The following is a 21,030-nucleotide window of genomic DNA, read 5'->3' on the forward strand; positions in this document are numbered from 1 at the left end:
AAATCAACTAATCATAAATATATGTGTGTGCTTTTTTCCATTTTGTATTTATCTGTTTATTTCACTTTGTATCCAAATACTACTTACTTAATCACTGTACCTTTATTTATTTATTTATTTATTTATTTATTTATTCATTTATTTATTTATTTTTGTCATCTCTTTTCAGTTTTATTTTTTATATATAATTTATTGTCAAATTGGTTTCCATCTAACACCCAGTGCTCATCCCAACTGGTGACTTCCTCAGTGCGCATCACCCACTTTCCCCTCTCCCCCACACCTATAAACCCTCAGTTTGTTCTCAATATTTAAGTCTCTTATGGTTTGCCTCCTTCCCTCTCTGTAACTTTTTTTCCCCCTCCCCCTCCCCCATTGTCTTCTGTTAAGTTTCTTAGGATCCACATAGGTGTGAAAATATATGGTATCTGTCTTTCTCTGTATGACTTATTTCACTTAGCATAATATTCTCCAGTTCCATCCACATTGCTACAAATGGCCAGATTTCATTCTTTCTCATTGCCAAATTGTATTCCATTGTATATATAAACCACATCTTTATCCATTTGTCAGTTGATGGACATTTAGGCTCTTTCCATAATTTGGCTATTGTTGAAAGTACTGCTATAAACATTGGGGTACAAGTGCCCCTATGCATCAGCACTCCTGTATCCCTTAGGTAAATTCCTAGCAGTGCTATTGCTGAGTCATAGGGTAGATCTATTTTTAACTTTTTGAGGAACCTCCACACTGTTTTCCAGAGCGAAAGTACCAGTTTGCATTGCCACCAACAGCGCAAGAGGGTTCCCATTTCTCCACATCCTCTCCAGCATCTATAGTCTCCTGATTTGTTCATTTTAGCCACTCTGACCAGCGTGAGGCGGTATCTCAGTGTGGTTTTGATTTGTATTTCCCTGATGAGGAGTGAAGTTGAGAATCTTTTCATGTGCCTGTGGGCCATCTGGATGTCTTCTTTAGAGAAGTGTCTATCCATGTTTTCTGCCCATTTCTTCACTGGGTTATTTGTTTTTCGGGTGTGGAGTTTGGTGAGCTCGTTATAGATTTTGGATACTAGCCCTTTATCCGATATGTCATTTGCAAATATCTGTTCCCATTCCATTGGTTGGCTTTTAGTTTTGTTGATTGTTTCCTTTGTAGTGCAGAAGCTCTTCATCTTGACAAGGTCCCAATAGTTTATTTTTGCTTTTAATTACATTGCTTTTGGAGATGTGTCGAGTAAGAAATTATTGCAGCTGAGGTCAGAGAGGTTTTTTTCCTGCTTTCTGCTCTAGGGTTTTGATGGTTTCCTGTCTCACATTCAGGTCCTTCATCCATTTTGAGTTTATTTTTGTGAATTGTGTAAGAAAGTGGTCTAGTTCCATTCTTCTGCATGTTGCTGCCCAGTTCTCCCATTTTGTTAAAGAGATTGTATTTTTTCCATTGGATATTGTTTCCTGATTTGTCAAAGATTAGTTGTCCACACATTTGTGGGTCCAATTCTGGAATCTCTGTTCTATTCCATTGGCATATGTGTCTGTTTTTGTGCCAATAACATACCATCTTGATTACAGCTTTGTAGTAGAGGCTAAAGTCTGGGATTGTGATGCCTCCTGCTTTGATCTTCTTAAAAATTACTTTGGCTATTCGGGGCCTTTTGTGGTTCCACACAAATTTTAGGATTGCTCACTTGTTTTAGCTTCAAGAAGAATGCTGGTGCAATTTTGATTTGAATTGCATTGAATGTGTAGATTGCTTTGGGTAGTATTGACTTTTTAACAATATTGATTCTTCGAATCCATGAGCATGGAATATTTTTCCATTTCTTTGTATCTTCTTCAATTTCCTTCATAAGCTTTCTATAGTTTTCATCATACAGATCTTTTACATTTTTGGTTAGGTTTACTCCTAGGTATTTTATGATTCTTGGTGCAATTGTGAATGGGATCAGTTTCTTTATTTGTCTTTCTGTTGCTTCATTATTGGTGTATAAAAATACAACTAATTTTGTATCCTGTGACTTTGATGAATTCATGTGTTCGTTCTAGCAGACTTTTGGTGGAGTTTATCGAGTTTTCCACATAGAGTATCATGTCATCTACAAAAAGTGAAAGCTTGACTTTATCTTCACCAATTTTGATGCCTTTCATTTGATGCCTTTTGTTGTCTGCTGATGCTAGAACTTCCAACACTATGTTAAACAACAGCGGTGAGAGTGGATATCCCTGTTGTGTTCCTGATCTGAGGGGGAAAGCTCTCACTTTTTCCCCATTGAGGATGATGTTAGCTGTAGGCTTTTCATAAATGGCTTTTATGATGTTTAAGTATATTCCTTCTATCCTGACTTTTTGAGGGTTTTTATTAAGAAAGGATGCTGAATTTTGTCAAATGCTTTTTTGCATCGATTGAAAGGATCATATGGTTCTTTTCTTTTCTTTTATTATTGTGATGTATCACATTGATTGATTTGTGAATATTGAACCAGCCCTGAAACACAAGGATGAATCCCACTTGATCATGGTGAATAATTCTTTTTATATGCTGTTGAATTCGATTTGCTAGTATCTTCTTGAGAATTTTTGCATCCATATTCATCAAGGATACTGGCCTATAGTTCTCTTTGTTTTTGCTGGGTCTCTATCTGGTTTGGGAATCAAAGTAATGCTCCTTCATAGAATGAGCCTGGAAGTTTCCTTCCCTTTCTATTTTTTGGAACAGCTTGAGAAGGAAAGTATTACTTCTGCTTTAAATGTCTGGTAGAATTCCCCTGGGAAGCCATCTGGTCCTGGACTCTTATTTGTTGGGAGATTTTTGATAATTGATTCAATTTCTTCACTAGTTCAATTTCTTCATTAGTCTGTTCAAATTTTGTATTTCTTCCCGTTTGAGTTTTGGAAGTGTGTGGGTGTTTAGGAATTTGTCCATTTCTTCCAGGTTGTCCAGTTTGTTGGGATATATTATTTTATAGTATTCCCTGTTAATTGGTTGTATTTCTGAGGGATTGGTTGTAATAATTCAATTTCATTCATGATTTTATCTATTTGGGTCTTCTCCCTTTTCTTTTTGAGAAGCCTGGCTAGAGGTTTATCAATTTTGTTTATTTTTTCAAAAAAAAAAAAAACAAAAAAAACAAAAAAAACCAACAACTCTTGGTTTCATTGATCTGTTCTACAGTTTTTTTTTAATTCTGTATTGTTTATTTCTTCTCTGATCTTTATTATTTCTCTTCTTCTGCTGGGTTTGGGGTGTCTTTGCTGTTTTGCTTCTATTTCCTTTAGGTATGCTGTTAGATTTTGTATTTGGGAATTTTGTTGTTTCTTGGGATAGGCCTGGATTGCAATGTATTTTCCTCTCAGGACTACCTTTGCTGCATCCCAAAGCGTTTGGATTGTTGTATTTTCATTTTCATTTGTTTCCATATACTTTTTAATTTCTTCTCTAATTGCCTGATTGACCCATTCATTTTTTAGTAGGATGCTCTTTAACCTCCATGCATTTAGTGGTTTTCCAGACTTTTTTCTGTGGTTGATTTCAAGTTTCATAGCATTGTGATTTGAAAGTGTGCATGTTATGCTCTCAATTCTTTCATATTTATTAAGGGCTGTTTTGTGACCCAGTATGTGATTCATGTTGGAGAATGTTCCATGTGCACTCGAGAAGAAAGTATATTCTGTTGCTTTGGGATGCAGAGTTCTAAATATATCTGTCAAGTCTATCTGATCCAATGTATCATTCAGGACCCTTGTTTCTTTATTGATTCTCTGTCTAAATGTTCTATCCATTGTTGTAAGTGGAGTATTAAAGTCCCTGGCAATTACCACATTTTTATCAACAAGGTTGCTTATATTCGTGATTAATTATTTTATATATTTGGGTTGCCTCCGAATTCGGTGCATAGACATTTATAATTGTTAGCTCCTCCTGATGGAGAGACCCTGTAATCATTATGTAATGCCCTTCTTCATCTCTTGTTACAGCCTTTAAAGTCTAGTTCGTCTGATATAAGTATGGCTACTCCAGCTTTCTTTTGACTTCCAGTAGCATGATAGATAGTTCTCCATCCCCTCACTTTCAATCTGAAGGTGTCCTCAGGTCTAAAATGAGTCTCTTGTAGACAGCAAATAGATGGGTTTTATTTTTTTATTCATTCTGATACCTTATGTCTTTTGGTTGGAGTATTTAGTCCTTTTACATTCAGTGTTATTATTGAAAGTTATGGGTTTAGAGTCAATGTGTTATCTGTAGGTTTCATGCTTATAGTGATGTCTCTGGTACTTTGTGGTCCTTGCAACATTTCACTCACAGAGTCCCCCCTTAGGATCTCTTGTAGGGCTGGTTTAGTGGTGATGAATTCCTTCAGTTTTTGTTTGTTTGGGGAAGCCTTTAACTCTCCTTCTATTCTGAATGACAGGCTTGCTGGATCAAGGATTCTCAGCTGCATATTTTTTCTGTTCATCACATTGAAGATTTCCTGCCATTCCTTTCTGGCCTGCCAAGTTTCGGTACATAGGTCTGCTACTACCCTTATGTGTCTACCTTTGTATGTTAAGGCCCGTTTATCCCTAGCTGCTTCAGAATTCTGTCTTTATCCTTGTATTTTGCCAGTTTCAGTATGATATGTTGTGCAGATCGATTCAAGTTGTATCTGAGGGGAGTTCTCTGTGCCTCTTGGATTTCAGTGCTTGTTTCCTTCCCCAGATCAGGGAAGTTCTCAGCTATGATTTGTTCAAGTATACCTTCAGCCCCTTTGTCTCTCTCTTCTTCTTGTGGAATTCCTATGATACAGATATTGTTGCATTTGATTGCATCACTTAGTTCTCTAATTCTCCCCTGTACTCCTGGATTTTGTTAATCTCTTTTTTCTCAGCTTCCTCTTTTTCCATAATTTTATCTTCTAAGTCACCTATTCTTTCCTCTACCCCTTCAATTCATGCTGTGGCCACCTTCATTTTATTTTGCACCTCATTTATAGCATTTTTTAATTCATCATGCCTATTTTTTAGCCGCTTGATCTCTGTAGCAATAGGTTCTCTGCTGTACTCTATGCTTTTTTTCAAGCCCGGTAATTAATTTTATGACTATTATTCTAAATTATTTTTCCATTATATTGTTTAAATCGGTTTTGATCAATTCATTAGCTGTCACTACTTCCTGGAATTTCTTTTGAGGAGAATTCTTCCGTTTCATCATTTTGGCCAGTTTTCTGTCCCTTACGCATTTTAAAAGCTTGTCGTATGCTCTGCACCTACCAGCACTGCTATATTAAATGAGGATCATACACTGTCCAGGGCCTGGCCCTTCAGGAAGTGTTTTTTTTGGGGATTGTTGCTTGCTCTCTTTTGTTGTGACTTTGGTTATTTTATTACTCTACTCATAGTAATATTTTGAACCCTCCACCAAGTGTGCTTTGATTTGTTCCTTGGAGTAGCCCTAAAGGAAAACAGCTAGACAAATAGGAGGCAAAAACACACAAACAAATAACACAAACAAATAAACAAAAACAAAAACCTAAAGACTAAAAGCAAAAAACCCCAAAACACCTACTATATGTAAAGAAGAGGGTGGAGGTGGGGCTAATGGAAGAGCTCATACAAAGAGAGAAATGACAGGAGCATTGGGAAGAAAAAATAAGCATTGATTAGGCAGAGAGACTAAAAGGCTTAATCCGGAGAGACAGAAAGAAAATAAAGAAGGAGGCAGGGAAAACGAAAGGAAGATAAAGTTACCCAGAGAGAGAAACTATATGTCTTGAATATATATATATATATATATATATATATATATATATATAATCTCGCTGTATATAGTGAGACAAAGGAGTGTAAAGCAGGAGGTGTAAACATGTATCAAGACAATGGATGAAATATGCCTGTTTAGACAGACCAATAACCAGAGCAACCAGCCTAGGGGAGGGAAGAGATAAGGAAGAGAAACGGGGGCAGGGGGAGGGAGAATATATCTATATATCCAGAATTGACCTCGAGTTAATCCAGGCAATGCTGCAGCGCTTGCCGGGAGGAGCTTTCTGCAGGGTCTGTGCCGCTCAGGTGGATACGCCAAGGGGTGTGGTTTGGTGTAGCCTGGACCCACCTCCACTTTGGCCGGGGAGTGATCCCTGAGGCACCGCCTTGGTGGTGGTGGGGGCGCGGGGCGGGGAATGGTGATCTCCCAGTCTCTTCTCCATGGAGCCGGACCTGGTGGACTCCATTTGAGTCGTCCTCACTGTGCCTTGGGTGCAGACGGGGTGGTCCTTCCCGCTCCACCAACTCCGCTGACCCTGCACTTGGCTAGGATTCAAAATCCTGCTCTGTTCGCTCTGGCAGTGGGGAAGCGCCTCACTGCCTCCCGATCTGTGGTCCCAGCTGGCTTTGCCTGTGCCACAGCACTTCAGGGAGGACTGCCTTCTCTTACTGAGGACTGAGCTACCGCCGTCGGCTCGGTGAGCCCCCAGGGTGGCAGGCGCAGGCAGGCTTTGTCTTTTCCCACGCACTCCAGGGAGACGGCAGTCTTTTCCTCCTGCAGACTTCGCCCTAGGCCCAGCCACTGCGCCAGTGGGGGCGGGGGGGGGGGGGGGGTGGCGGACCCAAGCAGGTTCTGTGCTATTGTGCAGCCCTCCAGGGAGGGAACCACTTTCTCCAGTTGAGAACTGAGCCCCTGACCTACCACCGCACCCAGGCCCCTGGCTCCCCTCCTCCCCAGGTGCTCATACAGGGAGCAGGCCCCCGTCCGAAGAGAGCCACACAGTTAGAGATCGGATCCATCTCAGTCTCAGTCCGAGGTCTTTCTCCTGTCCAGATACAGTCCTGCATTTCCCTAGCCACTGTTTCTCTTCCTTTTGTCTCTCCGCAGAAGGGGGTCCCTCACCTCTGTGCCCACACCGCCTTTTTTTATCTTCCCCAGTTTTCAGTTACCCACCTATCTTTTTTCCAGCTTTCCCATTTTCTTCCTAGTAGATTCAGTCTCTTTTCCTCCCAGGCTCTGGTGTTCAAAGTCCTTTGGCTTCTGCACTTCTTTGTTTGAGACTTAATCACTGTACCTTTAAAATAAACTTTGACGTGCACTAGAATAGGTACTCGATCTTTGTTCTTTTTTTTTAAGATTTTCTGTGCTATTTTGATCCTTTCTATTTTCATGTGACTTTTAGAATAGGTTGTTCAGTACTTTTAAATAAACAATACATCTGTATGCCAATTAGAACAGGTTTTTCAAAATTCTAAGTTAATTTAAGGAGAGCTGAAAACTTTTTGAAGAACTAACCATATTGATTGATCAATTGATCGATCAATAATCATAGATTGATAGAATGTAAAAGTGGAGCTCCTTTGGTTCAAATGGTGCTGGGGGTTGGTTACATCTCCACAGAGTGTCTTTAATCTCTAACTCCTGAAGATACTTCTTTGAATAACTAGGGTTCGATATGCAAAGCTAATAATTCTCTTAACATTCTGATGAGGTCATCCCGATGAAATGATTGCCTTATATAAATATATACAACAAAAATGCAACATTCTCTTAATGTGTTTTATGATGTCTTCTTGGAATGATTTCCCTTAAGAGAAAAACAATTACATTTCAAACATATATGTTTAAGTAAAATCCAAGATCTCTGAATTAGTCAAAGAACATGTGTATCACTGTGGATTCACACGAACTTGTTTGCCCTGAGACTTTTTTGAACAACTGTTTGTTGAACCTACAGAGCAGTTTCTATAGTATTGGCTGTATACCAGACACTATAATGAAAGAGATACTTTGTGTGGCTGAAAGAAGGAAAAGATACCTCTGTGACAACATTCCTAATTAGGTGTTGAAAAGTTGTAATTACCTGTCAACAGTTACTCATTTTTTTAAATAATTGCTTCAAAATTATCGATGTTTTAGCTATCTAGACAATAGCCAATATCGCTATCATTTCCTCGGGGACTTTTCTAAGACTAAAAGTTACAATTCAATATAGCTTTTAAACATATTTCCAACAACAAAGTAACATAGGGAAATATTTTCAACACAGTATTTCAGCTAAGAGACGGATGATGGATAGATGTATATGCAAACATTTTTTTTCACTTTTATGAAATTGCAAAGCAAATACATCTTTAGATAATGAATGAGATGGAAGGCCAAAGAAAACCAGTTTCAGTGTAACAGATTATGTAAGTTACAGTCATGTTCTTGAAGAACTGTTTAATATTCTCTGAGAGCAACATGGACTTTTATATAAAAATATAGATGCAAAGTGAAAAGTCAATAGTTTTAATAGATTTCAAATAAAATTGAATGCATTAAAATAGCTTGCCTTCAGGTGTTTGATGTCTATAGAAAAAAATTATATGAAGTGAATAAAGAATGTAGATGAAAGAAAAATATGGATGCCACTGAGTAGTACTAACACTATTCATATTGAGTTTTGCTTCACACTATAAAATATGACATTAGTCATTGTGGAGACATTAGTCATTGTAGGTTAATCTCCAATTATTTTCACTTCCTGGTTTTTATGCTTTTCTGTGTTCCCTTCCCATTGAGTGCAAATAGGGCCTGCCTCTTTCTTCTACCAGAATATGGCAAAGCAATGCTATATTGCTATCATGATTAAGTTATATTACATGGCCAAGAGCCAGAGATTCACCTTGCAGGCTTAATAAAGTAAGTGGCTACATTGAGACATCCACATGTCAACAAACTTTAGCAGCCTTAAGAATTTTAGGTGGCTTAATGATCTGATTGTGGCCTCCTACAATAGCCAGAAAAAAATGTGGAGCCCACAGCCACAAGGAAATCAATTTTGACAACAACTTGAATGAACTTAGCAGCATATTTTTCCCCAGTCACCCACTCATGCCTTCAGATGAGGTCACATCCTGAACTACACTTTGAGCGTCGGTCTGGGAGATTGAGTAGAGGGCCCAGTTAAGCCATAGCTAGACCTCTGATCCCTCAGAAACTTTAATACAGTAGGGAAATTGTCTTTAAAGAAAAAAAAAATCATTGCTTACAATAACCAACATTTATATAGGAATGTGCTATGATCTAAATGTTTATGCCCTCCCTTGCCCCCAAAATTCCCATGCTGAAATCCTAACTTTCAAAATGACAGTATTGGGAGATGGGGTCTTTTGGAGGTGATTAGGTAATGAGGATATAACCCTAGAAAGCAACCTTACCCCTTCCGCCCCTTCCAATGTGGAAAGACAGCCATCTAGGAAGTGGGGGCTCACCAGACACCAAATCCATTGGCACCAAGATTTTGGAATTCTCAGTCTCCAAACTATGAGAAATAGATTTCTGTTCTTTATAAGCCATTCAGTTCATAGTATTTTTTTTTTGTGATAGCAGCCTAAACAGACTAAGAGTATCACTCATTTATGGTGATAAAAGAATATAAAACTTTTAAGTACACAAAGAGTGAAAATAAGCTTGGGTTGAGTAAGAAACAGAGTAGTCCTACCTTTAAAATCAGTCTGGGAGGATGGACAAAGGTACAGTTAGAAGCAAAGTTAAAAAGGAGCCTTGTTTCTCCCAAAGTCATACAGCAGTTGTAAAATACCATATGAACCCCCTTTTTGAGTAATACTTTCTTCCTTACCAGTGATTTTTTTTAATCCGTTACCATGGCTACCCAATTACTCCACTGCTCATACCTCATGACATTACCCTCTCTTTGATTATTACTCTCTTCTACTCCTGCCTTAGAAACAGAATTCAGTCTAGTCTCTTTCCCTTAGACCCTTCCTGTTATCCAACAGCACAAACCCAGACCTTGCAAAAGGCACCCCTGCAACCCTTGTTAAGCAGCATTCCCCAGTGCTTCCCCAGTGAAGCAATTTCTTCACTGCATCATATCAAAAAGTCTGATACATCCAACTCTTGATTTCAGCTCAGGTCATGATCTCACCGTTGTAAGATCAAGCCCAGAGTCGGGCTCTGTGCTGATAGCACAGACCTGCTTGGGATTTGGGGATTTTTTTTCTCTCTCCTTCTCTCTGCCCCTCCCTTGATCGTGTGTGTGTGCTCTCTCTCTCTCTCAAAATAAATAAATAAAATTAAAAGTAAATAAATATAACTTTGGGTGTTATAATGATTTTGGTTAGGATTAGATGGCTGCCAAAGTGCCTTCTAATTTTAAGTAATTTTTTTTGTACGTTATAAACATCTAATTAGAAACACATGCTAAACCTTATCTTCTTTTGTATATTCTGAGTGACTATGCATTCGATGAAAACTTTAATCTTTTTTTTCAGATTGGATGTTCATATTGGATAGAATAATATAATACTAAAGTCTGATAAAATTCTATAGTGTTAGACTAAAATATTTTGAGAGCTTTTACATAACATGATCATAAATCTCTAATTTCCCTTTCTTTTTTTCTCCTTAACAATAACACTTACAGTGACCAATAATAACACGGAATTTAAGTGGTCTATTTGTCCCACATTATTTTAACAGTGTGACACATTTAAAAATGTGACTCAGGGTAGCAACACACTGTAATAGTATTGTTTTGATAGAATATTTCAAGTAAATAAAGATTGTTTGTGAAATTCACATTGAAACATAGTATCTGGTCTCTCAAAGTAGAAATGCTACAAATTTAAGCAGTCGTTATTAGCATCTTAACTCTTGCACTTCTTCCTTGCTTTCCATGCCCCAAATACCAAGCACTTAGTTGGTAATTAGTACGTTTACAAGAAAATTGCTTCTTTGCTTCAGGTCAGTGATCAGCAATAATTAAAGCAGCTAAAACACTACAGAAAAAAAAAAAAGCTAGAAAATAGAAGGACATGGTAACTCAATCCACTTTTTAAGTTGCTAATTAAAACAGGCAGAGACACATGGAAAAGTTAATATACACTCCAATCAATATACATGATTCCATTTTTGTGCTATTGAATACCGTTAGCTTAATTTAACCTTATTTATTATTCTTAATGTTTCGCAACAAGATCTAAGTAAACAAATGATAGAGAAATGAATTTTGTTTTGGCCCACTTTACCAAGGAAGGTATCAGAGAACCAACAATTACAAATGCATGGCATTCACCAGGTAATCTAGATAGAGGATAAGCATTCCAAGTAGAGACAAGAAAAAGATTAAAAGTATATAGAGTACAAAGTAAAAGGTAATTTGGGAATCATCAAACTGCTCTATTTAGAGAAAATTATTGTGGAGAAAGAAATGAGAAGAATGCTTAGACTATATTAAATATATTTGTTTATTTTTCAGTTCAGTTATTTGCCCTTTCAAAAATTATTTATTATTTGTCAGAAATGTGTCACTTCTTGAGATATAAGAGTAAGAGAAACAGAATTAGCCCCTCCCCTGTGAGAGAAAAATATTGGCTAAGAATTACACAAACATACAGTTATTAACTTGTATACATGCCATGGAGGAAAGAACGTGGAACTATATTTTATAATATGGATTTTATACCATGGGCCAAATAAACCATTAGATTTTATGGGAATGGATTAAAACTTTGAGATATAGAATGCTAACCAAAATTATGTGGTGTTTTAATAAGTTGTGATTAAGTAATTTTTACATACCTGACAAACTTTCTTTGGAAAAAACACACTGTATTCCAAAATTAAAAAAAAAAAAAACTGTAATATATGATAATTTGAAAACAGTTTTTCAGATCAAATCAAAATATTTTAAAAGAATAAAAATGTGGGGGCACCTGGCTGGCTCAGTCTTAACTGATTTCAGCTCAGGTCATGATCTCACGGTTTGTGAGTTCAAACCTGGCACTGGTTTCTGTGCTGACATCTCAGAGCCTGGATCCTGCTTCGGATTCTGTGTCTCCTTCTCTCTCTCTGTCTCTCTCTTTCTCAAAAATACATATTAAACAAAGAATAAAAATGGGAAAATAAAACATTAGAACAGTGCTTCAAGTCTCTTGGTTTTGTTCAATTTCTATTGTTAAGTAGAGAATAGAACTTCTGCATACCCATATGGTCCACTCTAATACTTCTATTATTACTTTTCTTTCTTTCTTTCTTTCTTTCTTTCTTTCTTTCTTTCTACTTAGCAATGATCTGAGTAGGAATTGCTAGAATAGGAATTATTAAACACCAGCTGATGTCTACACTGAACTCACAGTCTGATACCTCTGTGTAGACTTCCTTAAGCTTAAGTCAGAGATGGCATTTTGAACAGAATATCTAACATCTGAGGTTTAATAATAATTCATGATTTTATGTTTATATCTTTAGTTGTAAACAGCTGTGTTGCAGTAAACCAGCTCTTTAGGATAAAATAAACTTAAAAAGCTCTAATATAGCATTTGTCAACTTCAATGTCAATTTCTGGCATTTGTCAATGTCATTTTCCATAATGAACATTATTATTATTTTTTTTTTTTATTTAACATACAGTACAATATTGGTTTCAGGAGTAGAATTCACTGATTCATCACTTACATACATCACCCAGTTCTCATCACAAGTATCCTCCTTAAGGCATCACCATCTAGCCCATCTCCCACCACCTCCCTCCATCAACCCTCAGTTTGTTCTCTATCATTAAAAATCTCTTGTGGTTTGTTTCCCTTTCTTCTTCCCCCCCCTCACCCCCTGCTTCCCATGTTCATCTGTTTTGTTTCTTAAATTCCACGTATGAGTGAAATCATATAGATGAAATAACTAAATGTGACACAGGAAAACATCAAAATCCTCTAGGAGGACACAGGTAGCAACCTCTTTGGGCTCGGGAGGAACAACTTCTGACTAGTCACCTCACAGAAGGTAAGGGAAACAACAGCAAATGTGACCTCTTGGGACTTCATCAAGATAAACAGCTCTGTACAACAAAAGAAACAAAGGCCAATTTTAATCTACCAAACACTGCTGTGGAATTTAGCATAGGGAGACATGTGGAGAGTTGACATTTGCAAACCAGTTTAAGCAGTTTAACCAGTGTCACCTTTTATGATACCTCTTAACCTAACAAATCTATCTGTGGGCCCAACTTATTGCCAAAGTGTTGCAAAAGGTATGTATTCAGGAAAAAAAAATGGTTTTCAAATAAAGTGGAAAGGTAATATTCAGTATAAGATTACAATACAGCTCTTTTTTTTTTCCTTTTAATTCTACATTTCACAGGAGACAAACTATTCTCATAAAAAGTGAGTTTGTGATTATTTTTCCCTGCAAAAATAATACCAATGAAAGACAGTGCTCATATTAAAAGGTTACAGAGTTTTGGCAAGCCACATCACTCTCTTGGCTTTCTTCCCATCGAGGATAATATTGAGCTACGTGTTAATTCTTCTTGGCATCAACTCTGTTGATTTTAGCTTTGAAAATACTGTCTGGTGGTGTTAAGTTAAAATGTCACTACCCCATGTATCTCCTTCCTTCTCGCATGGGAATTGTTTCTAGTGATAATGGCAAAAATAATCAGGAGGACCAAACGAATAAAAAGAAATATGACCAACAAGCCACAACATATCTTTTACATGGCACCATGTAAATGAAGAATCTCAGAAGTGAGGCAGCAGGGAAATAATCTCCTGAAGGCACCACAGTATCGTGGGCATTTAGCAGTACACACTGGGAGAGGGTTCGAAAGAATTAGGGATCATTGTCGGTGTCCCTCTGAGGCTAGTAACGAATCAGACAGAAAAGAACATTGAGCATCCCTGTTTATAAACCCGAGGAAATGGTGTATTAAGCAGAGTCTACACTCAAAGGAAAATGAGAAAATATCAACAAGAAGTGAAAATCCTGTAATGAGAGATGGAAAAGATGAGTTATGGATGATTCTAATGAGGTGATCCTGTTTTTAATCAAGGCAAAAAGTCAGAGTTCGTAGATGGCTTTGTTCCGAGTTTAAGGAGAGCTGTGTACCAGTCAGGTTGGGGAGGCGTGGTTTCTCAAAGATGGGAAAAAAAGGCACAAGTTATATATTTTTTAAATATACATAAGGAATTTGATAGGCTGTTGGAGAATAAATAAATAAGACGAAGGGAAGACAGTCCCAGTAATGCTCTGGCATGGCTCTCTCCTCTCCCTAATCTCTCTTCCTTCTCACACTAATTCTTGTCTTTGAGCCACAACCACTGTGCTAATGCTGTTTGTCCTGAATCTGGTCAGCTCCCTGACCAGCTTGGAAAATCTTAATCTTCTCTATCTCTTTTTCTCCCTACTAGTACCTAAACTAAGAATTTTCGTTCTTGGAACTTTTTATAACCTTAATTCCTCACCACTCATCAGTTTTGCTGCTTGATATGTGACTTAGAATTGCTACTTGTATAGAGTTCATTCAGAAAAAGGAAAAAAAAATGACTTAGTAGAAAGAAAGTGGAGCTTTTCCCCCTGAGAGCAATCATATATGATTAGAATCAAAAGGAGATACAGGTAGATTAGAAGGAGACTAGAGCCAAACAGATGAAAATTCATTTGCAGGAATATCCATATATTACAAGGATCTTGTTGTCATGTTAAATGTGCTTTTTCATACTTAAAAATCTTTGATTTTGGAAACCAAAGTACATATTTTACAACAACAAAAATAATTGAGCATTTTAAATTCTCCCTTCCTCTCATAACACCATTAATATCAGGATTCCCATGAACTTTAGATCTTCAGGGCATATTGCACAGCATATAGTTAAGATAACTAAAAGGCAGTTATACAAAAGAAATTATCTCCATCTGTCAAGAAGTGTGAAGTCTTTTAGATTTTACCTTATTTGCAAGCCAACAAGTTAATATCCATGCTTTCATATATGCTGGAAGAAGACAAGAGTCTCCAGGGTCAGAGAAAAAGACAATCAATTAGTCCCAGCAGTGGCAGTACCCAATGTATCATCATTTTGCATTGGTCTTCTGACCGCCAATTTCTATAGGGCCATGCAAAGTGGGCCAGAGGATCCCCGCACACATCGTGAGTTTCATTATAAGAGAAAGACCCTGAGATTAGGGAACTCAGACCCATTTTTTATGAAATGGTAGTAGGCATGCCTGCCCTTTGCTCTGGAGGGATATATTATCTCTGCATCAAGTCTGTTCATTATATAAACCTCCTTGAAAAAAATAGTCTGGAACAAATTTAAATCAGTACCTCTGCTCCAAGGTGTGCAGAAACATGAAAAGCCCATGAGAGTTGTCTTCCATTGCAAAAGTTAGGAAATATATACAAGGAAAGACATAATACTTACAGCCTACCTTGGTGATACAAAAGGAAAGTTTCCTCGTTGCTAAATTTGCCTTCATAATTTTATTTAATGACCTTCAACCCATTTTTAAAAATGACAGTGCCAGAAAATTTAAAATAAAATGGCTCTTCCTTTAAGGCCTTCACAATTTATTGATGCAATTTACCACACACACACCCACACACACACACACAGAGTAAGAAACAGAGAATTAGAAACTAGCACTGTGGAAAGAATTATAATGTCATCTAAAATTCCATAGTTAACCGATAGTATCTGGCATAAATTTCTTATTTAAGAGTTTGTGTGCAGATTTGACACTGGAAGTAAGTTAGTAAGTAGAAGTAAGGCCTTGGGAAGCCAAAGAGAGGGTTCATTATTATAGATTTTGTATTTGAAGATATCTGAATTTCAATGATCATGGCTCAGGGGAGAATGCTAAATTGTTTCTGCTTTGGAACAATAGATTCACAAATTGGAAGTGAAGGTCTCTTTCCACATAGCTTATAGTCCAGAGAGAATAAGAAAAGTAGGGAAACCCCAAAAAGTAACTTGTTTATGGCATATTAAGAACTTTATATTTGTAAGCCCCAATTTTTTATTCACTTGGAACTTCAAAAAATCTTTTTGAATATTTCACTCTGTTTTATTTACTTGAAGAAGGGTGAAGAGAAGGCGTTTTGGCTCTGCTAAAGCCACACAAAAGTTAAGCACAACAACATGGTCGTGGCACCAACAAGAATAAAATTTAGTAAGGTCAAATGAATGTCAAAAGATTGAGACATTTTATTAAATATATACTAGGAACTTCATGCCCTAATTTCAAACTCAGGTATTCAGGGGTTTTTGTTTTTTGTTTTTTGTTTTCCTTGGAGGGGGGGGTGGTTATTTTGAGAGAGAAAGAGAGAGAGAGGGACACACACACACACACACACACACACACACACACACACACACACACGTGTGAGTGGGGGAGGGGCAGAGACAGAGATTGAGACTCCTAAACGGAGTCCACTCTCTGTTTGGAGCCTATGCAGGATTCCATCCCATGACCCTGGGATCATGATCTGAGCTGAAATCAAGAGTGGGAGGCCTTATTTCTTCATATTTCTTAAAGGTTTAAGTAAATACTAAATACTTGTTCTTCATAACTGAAACTAAGCAATCTTTTAGTTCTTTGAAGGAGAAACAAATACCTAAAATACTCCCGATGCAAATTGAGTGTAGTAAGTTGCATTAATTAACAACAACAAAAATAATCTTAAGCCAGTGTCCATTATATAACTTCATAAATTTCTGAACAGCCTGGAAAATCAAGTTAATGTCATGGTCTCCAGCTTGAAACTTAGGTAAATTTAGAAAATGTTTACTGAGTTATTTAGACATTATTGACAGATTGCCTTAGAATAATTGTTGCTGTTGTTGTTGTTATTTATGGATCACTGCTGTTCACTTCTTCTAAGAAAACACAGTCTTTATTTTAAAACACAAACAAAAACAGGGGCACCTGGGTGGTTCAGTCAGTTAAGCATCTGACTTGATCTCTGCTCAGGTCAACTTAGGACATGATCTCCTGGTTTTTGGGTTCCCGCCCAGTGTCGGACTCTGCTGCCGACAGCAGGGAGCCTGTTTGGGATTCTGTCTTGCCCTCTATCTGCTCCTCTGCCACTGTTTCTCTCCTTCTTTTTCAAAAATAAATAAATAAACTAAAAAAAAAAAAAGAAAAGAAAAAAAAAGAAATATGAAGAAACAAAATGACCTTATGTATCATTTCCAGGTTATTACCTGTTTTGTTACAAGGCACCGAGAAAGGTTTACTTCCATTGTGTTTAATTTCTAGCCACGTGGCTTGTATTTCCAAAATGCGCCAGATTTCCACGCCCTTCCCTATTTCTACTAAACTGAAATCTCCCAGGGAAGACCTTGAGAACCTGGGTTTTTAACAAGTACACTAGCCAATTTGGATAATTTTAAAACAAATCAGGATAATCTGGTTCAAAACAATTGAGTTTGTGGCTCCATCTACATAAATAAAACACAAAGAAGCACTGGGCTTCAAATCCACATAATTTAAGCACTAAAATCAATGTGTTCTTACTCATAACGTCCTGTATTTGTGGAGCTGGTCTCAGTAGTAGATGTGTTGCTAAAAATGCTTTAAACGCGTTGTCATGGTTACCATTCACGCCCACCCCCTGAGGCAGAGTAATGTTAACACATCCATCTTATTGACTGTGAAATGAGCTAAGTGAAGGTAAGTAATTTGTCTAAGGTGAAGTGGAGTAATGGATATTTGAAACCAGTTCTTCTAATCCTGAAGTCTGGGCCCTTAACTTCCTGTCCTAATTTCTTATTTGCATCTTTAAATTTTGAACAAAAGCATCGCCCACCTTTGCTTCTTTGTTCACATTTATCCAGACATGTTAAGTGCCTGCTCCTTGATTTGGCCTCCCATCCCCGCCTTGCTCCAAATCCTAATGTTAGGTACACAAAGAAACACAAAACAAGGGTCAATTCCAAAGAATTATGCTCTCATCCGAATGTGCATCTGTGGTGCAAGAGGTTCTCCGGTTAATTTCAATCTCACTTTCATTTTATTTGTGGTGGAGAAAAGGAACCCATTCTGTCAGTGTCAGGTTCCTTATTGGAAAACTCCAAATTTATTTTTCGTCTTTCACCTGTAACTCTAACATAATTACAACGTACAAATGCGTGCTTTCTTTGCATACAGCTCTGCTGATATTTTTCTGTGTTTTAATGGTGCTTCACCTTCTAACTACAGGCAGATTCTGCGAAGGTGGCATTAAATGAACCATTCTTATCAATGGGAGCTTTGAATGTGGCTCGAGGGCTGTTGGTACACAGCAGAGAGTGACTAAATATGGTAAAAATAAGCAAATGTTGCACAGATGCTCATAGCTGACTTCTTGGTTTCCAACTTATTAAATGGTCTTTTTGCAAACCTATAGATCGTTATTCATGCAGATTCTCTTTCGAGGGTGCTTCAATGGAGGCTGCCTATTCTGAGTTAATGAGAAAAGTCCTAATTAAGCTAGCCATATGTTCAATTGCATTTATAAATGGAAAAATAGCCCTTTTTTTGCTGCTGATACTACCATTGTTGTCATCTCCTGCTGCTTTGGGTGTCACTGAAGCACTTACTGTTTCAACCGTCTCCTCTGCATGCCAGCATGTTCATTCCAGACCTGCACTCTGTTTCCCGAGATATTCTTGGCACGCACAGCTGAATGCCTGCAATGCTTGCTTATGAAAATATCTTTCTGGAGATCTATGTCTGTATTGAATGCAACTATGTCTTCAATTTTGCCCTAGGGATATAGATCTAGCAATGCTGCCAAAACATATTCTTCCTTTTCAAGCATTTAATCTACTCTGGAGCACATGGAGAGCCCAGGAGTCAGGATTGCCCTACATAGCCCTTTGTCTCTTTTGCCATGATAGTTAGAGCTTCATTTGGGCCTTTTCTTCTCTGCAGGTGCAAAACATTTGTTTGAACCTATGTTTTCGCTGGAAGTCAGGTAAACACTCTAGTGTAAAGGTTGCAATACCTTGAGCTTAAAACTGCTTAGAGGGACATATTTTCCTTTACCAACTACCCATGCCTGAGCATTTGAACACTGTAAAATAAAAATTTATGATTTTTTGATAGTATCAGACCAACGTTTAATAATATTATATTATTCCTGTATTTGGTCTATATTGTTCATTCATATGATAAGAATGTATAGTGACCTCTATATCTTCTGAGGAATAAAAATAATAATTAGCATCTGTTTGCATGGATCTTGTAGCCATAGTCTTAAGTGGGTTTGGGGCATGTATGCAGGATATATATGCATGAAACATATATAACATATGTATTAAACATATATAACCATATTATATATGGATATATATATATAAACCCATACTATATATGCTGTAAAATATGTATTTTAAACATATATAAATAACAGAGTTGGATATCAGATGTCTTGTCTAAATAAAGAAAAGGAAAAAAAAATTCTTATACAAATATAACAGCAGGTGATAAGTCTAATCACATGAATATATTTTTATTTTAAATTCTTTGTATATTTATCAAACTAAACATTTATCTTGTTATTTGCATCGACCTAACAATAAAACAACCAGTTATTTTACTAGTAACATGGGTTTGCTGGGGAATAGCAGAGGAATTGCAATTTGGGACATGAAAGCTATGCTAAACCATAATCAAATCCAGAGATAAGGGGAGAGGAATTTTCTAGAGAAAAGAAGGACATTGGGAGGGGCCGCTTTGAACAAAAATACAATGGAGGAAAGTAAGAGTTCAGGGTGGTACCTGTTTCTCATTGGCTGAGTTATATTACTGTTGGTTGAGCTTGTTGCTGGACAAGGAGAAACTCTTTCTCTTGATGGAGGAGTAACGTAGGCTCCATTTGGGAAGGCAATGGATGGAGTTCATCAATGCATGATGTGGGTGTGACAGCCCTCCCATTGTGGCCTCCCAATTCCATTTTAAATGAACCTTCTTTTTAGTTTCACATGATGACATAGCATAGAGAAATTTGCTGGCACTGTTTTCCAACTAAGTGACCATCATCAAAAAATATCCTTTTGTAGTCACTGTACTAAAGTCAATTCATAGTTATCCTAGATTTTACCTTACTGTCTTGGGTATTTCAATTGAATTATTTTAATGATAATGATGAAGAGGAGGATTCTTTTTTTTTCAACATTTATGCCTCATTAAAAAAAAAAAGTATTTGAGTTAATTTCCAGAATAATGTGTAGTGTAAGTACTTGACAATAAGCTTTTTTTTGACTATAATGAGAGTGCTTGATATTACCTTTTGATCGCCAAGGCTTCCACTTGAAAAACTTCCATCTTGGATAAACACGTTGCCAGAAACACACCTAGATAAGGAGCCAGGATGCTCGACCCATGAAGTTCTCCTTTTTAGAGAGCTCTGTTTGACTTAACTATTTGATTGCTCGCTTTTCCTTTTCTGCATTTTAATCCTGCTTTCAGGATTCATCAATCCTGAATTCATCGATAAAAAGTGAACCTGCAAAATGCTAGGCACCCCACCCTTGACCCTCGTAAAAACAGAACTCCGGGTTCACATTCTCACTGTCTCTACCTGTAATCTCACCATGTGGCCCCAAGCATGTTGTGTACCCTCTGGGACTGGTAAGTAGTAAACCTTGTGTTTGCAAAGTTCCGTCGTGGTTGTTGCTGAGGTGTGTCTTACAATCGTAATAAAGGGCTGGGCCAGCCATGGCATTGGCTCTGGTTGCAGAAATTCTGTGGGGGGTTCACCACTAGTAGTTGGGTCCAGGTGAGTGCCCCTGATGCATTGCTAGCTATCTGTAGGCTGAGACCACCGCAAAGCACAGAGCTACGTGACATTTACATTTACATTAAGCGTATTTATCTTATATGTGCCTTTGTTAGAAAATCTATATTTTTCTTGATAGATCTGATATTAGGGTTTGGGTCCAAATAGATATTTTTTAGTGTTTTTCAAAAGCAAATTCCCATCACAGTGTAGTAAATGTTTTGTAAGTTTGTTTTGTTTTGTTTTCGTTTTTGTTTTTCAATCAGTAATGGATGTCGAGATTTAATATGTGCTTCTCAAGCTGACAATTTGGTGGTTCTTTATTGACCGGTTGGTATGATAAAATCATGTAGTGTGACTCCCCAAGCTATATGAACTTGTTGCTTATTCAATAAATCATACCTGATTTAGTATTTCACTTTTTACTATATTGCTAGATTTGAATTTGGATAAATACTCCTTACAATGGATCCTTGGAATGTGGAAGAAGGAAGAAAAGCCTATCTCATTTTGACTGCTTGTTA

This window comes from Panthera pardus, unplaced genomic scaffold (assembly GCF_024362965.1).
Source record: "Panthera pardus isolate Hobbes unplaced genomic scaffold, ASM2436296v1 HiC_scaffold_13, whole genome shotgun sequence".
In the NCBI taxonomy this organism is placed as follows: domain Eukaryota; kingdom Metazoa; phylum Chordata; class Mammalia; order Carnivora; family Felidae; genus Panthera; species Panthera pardus.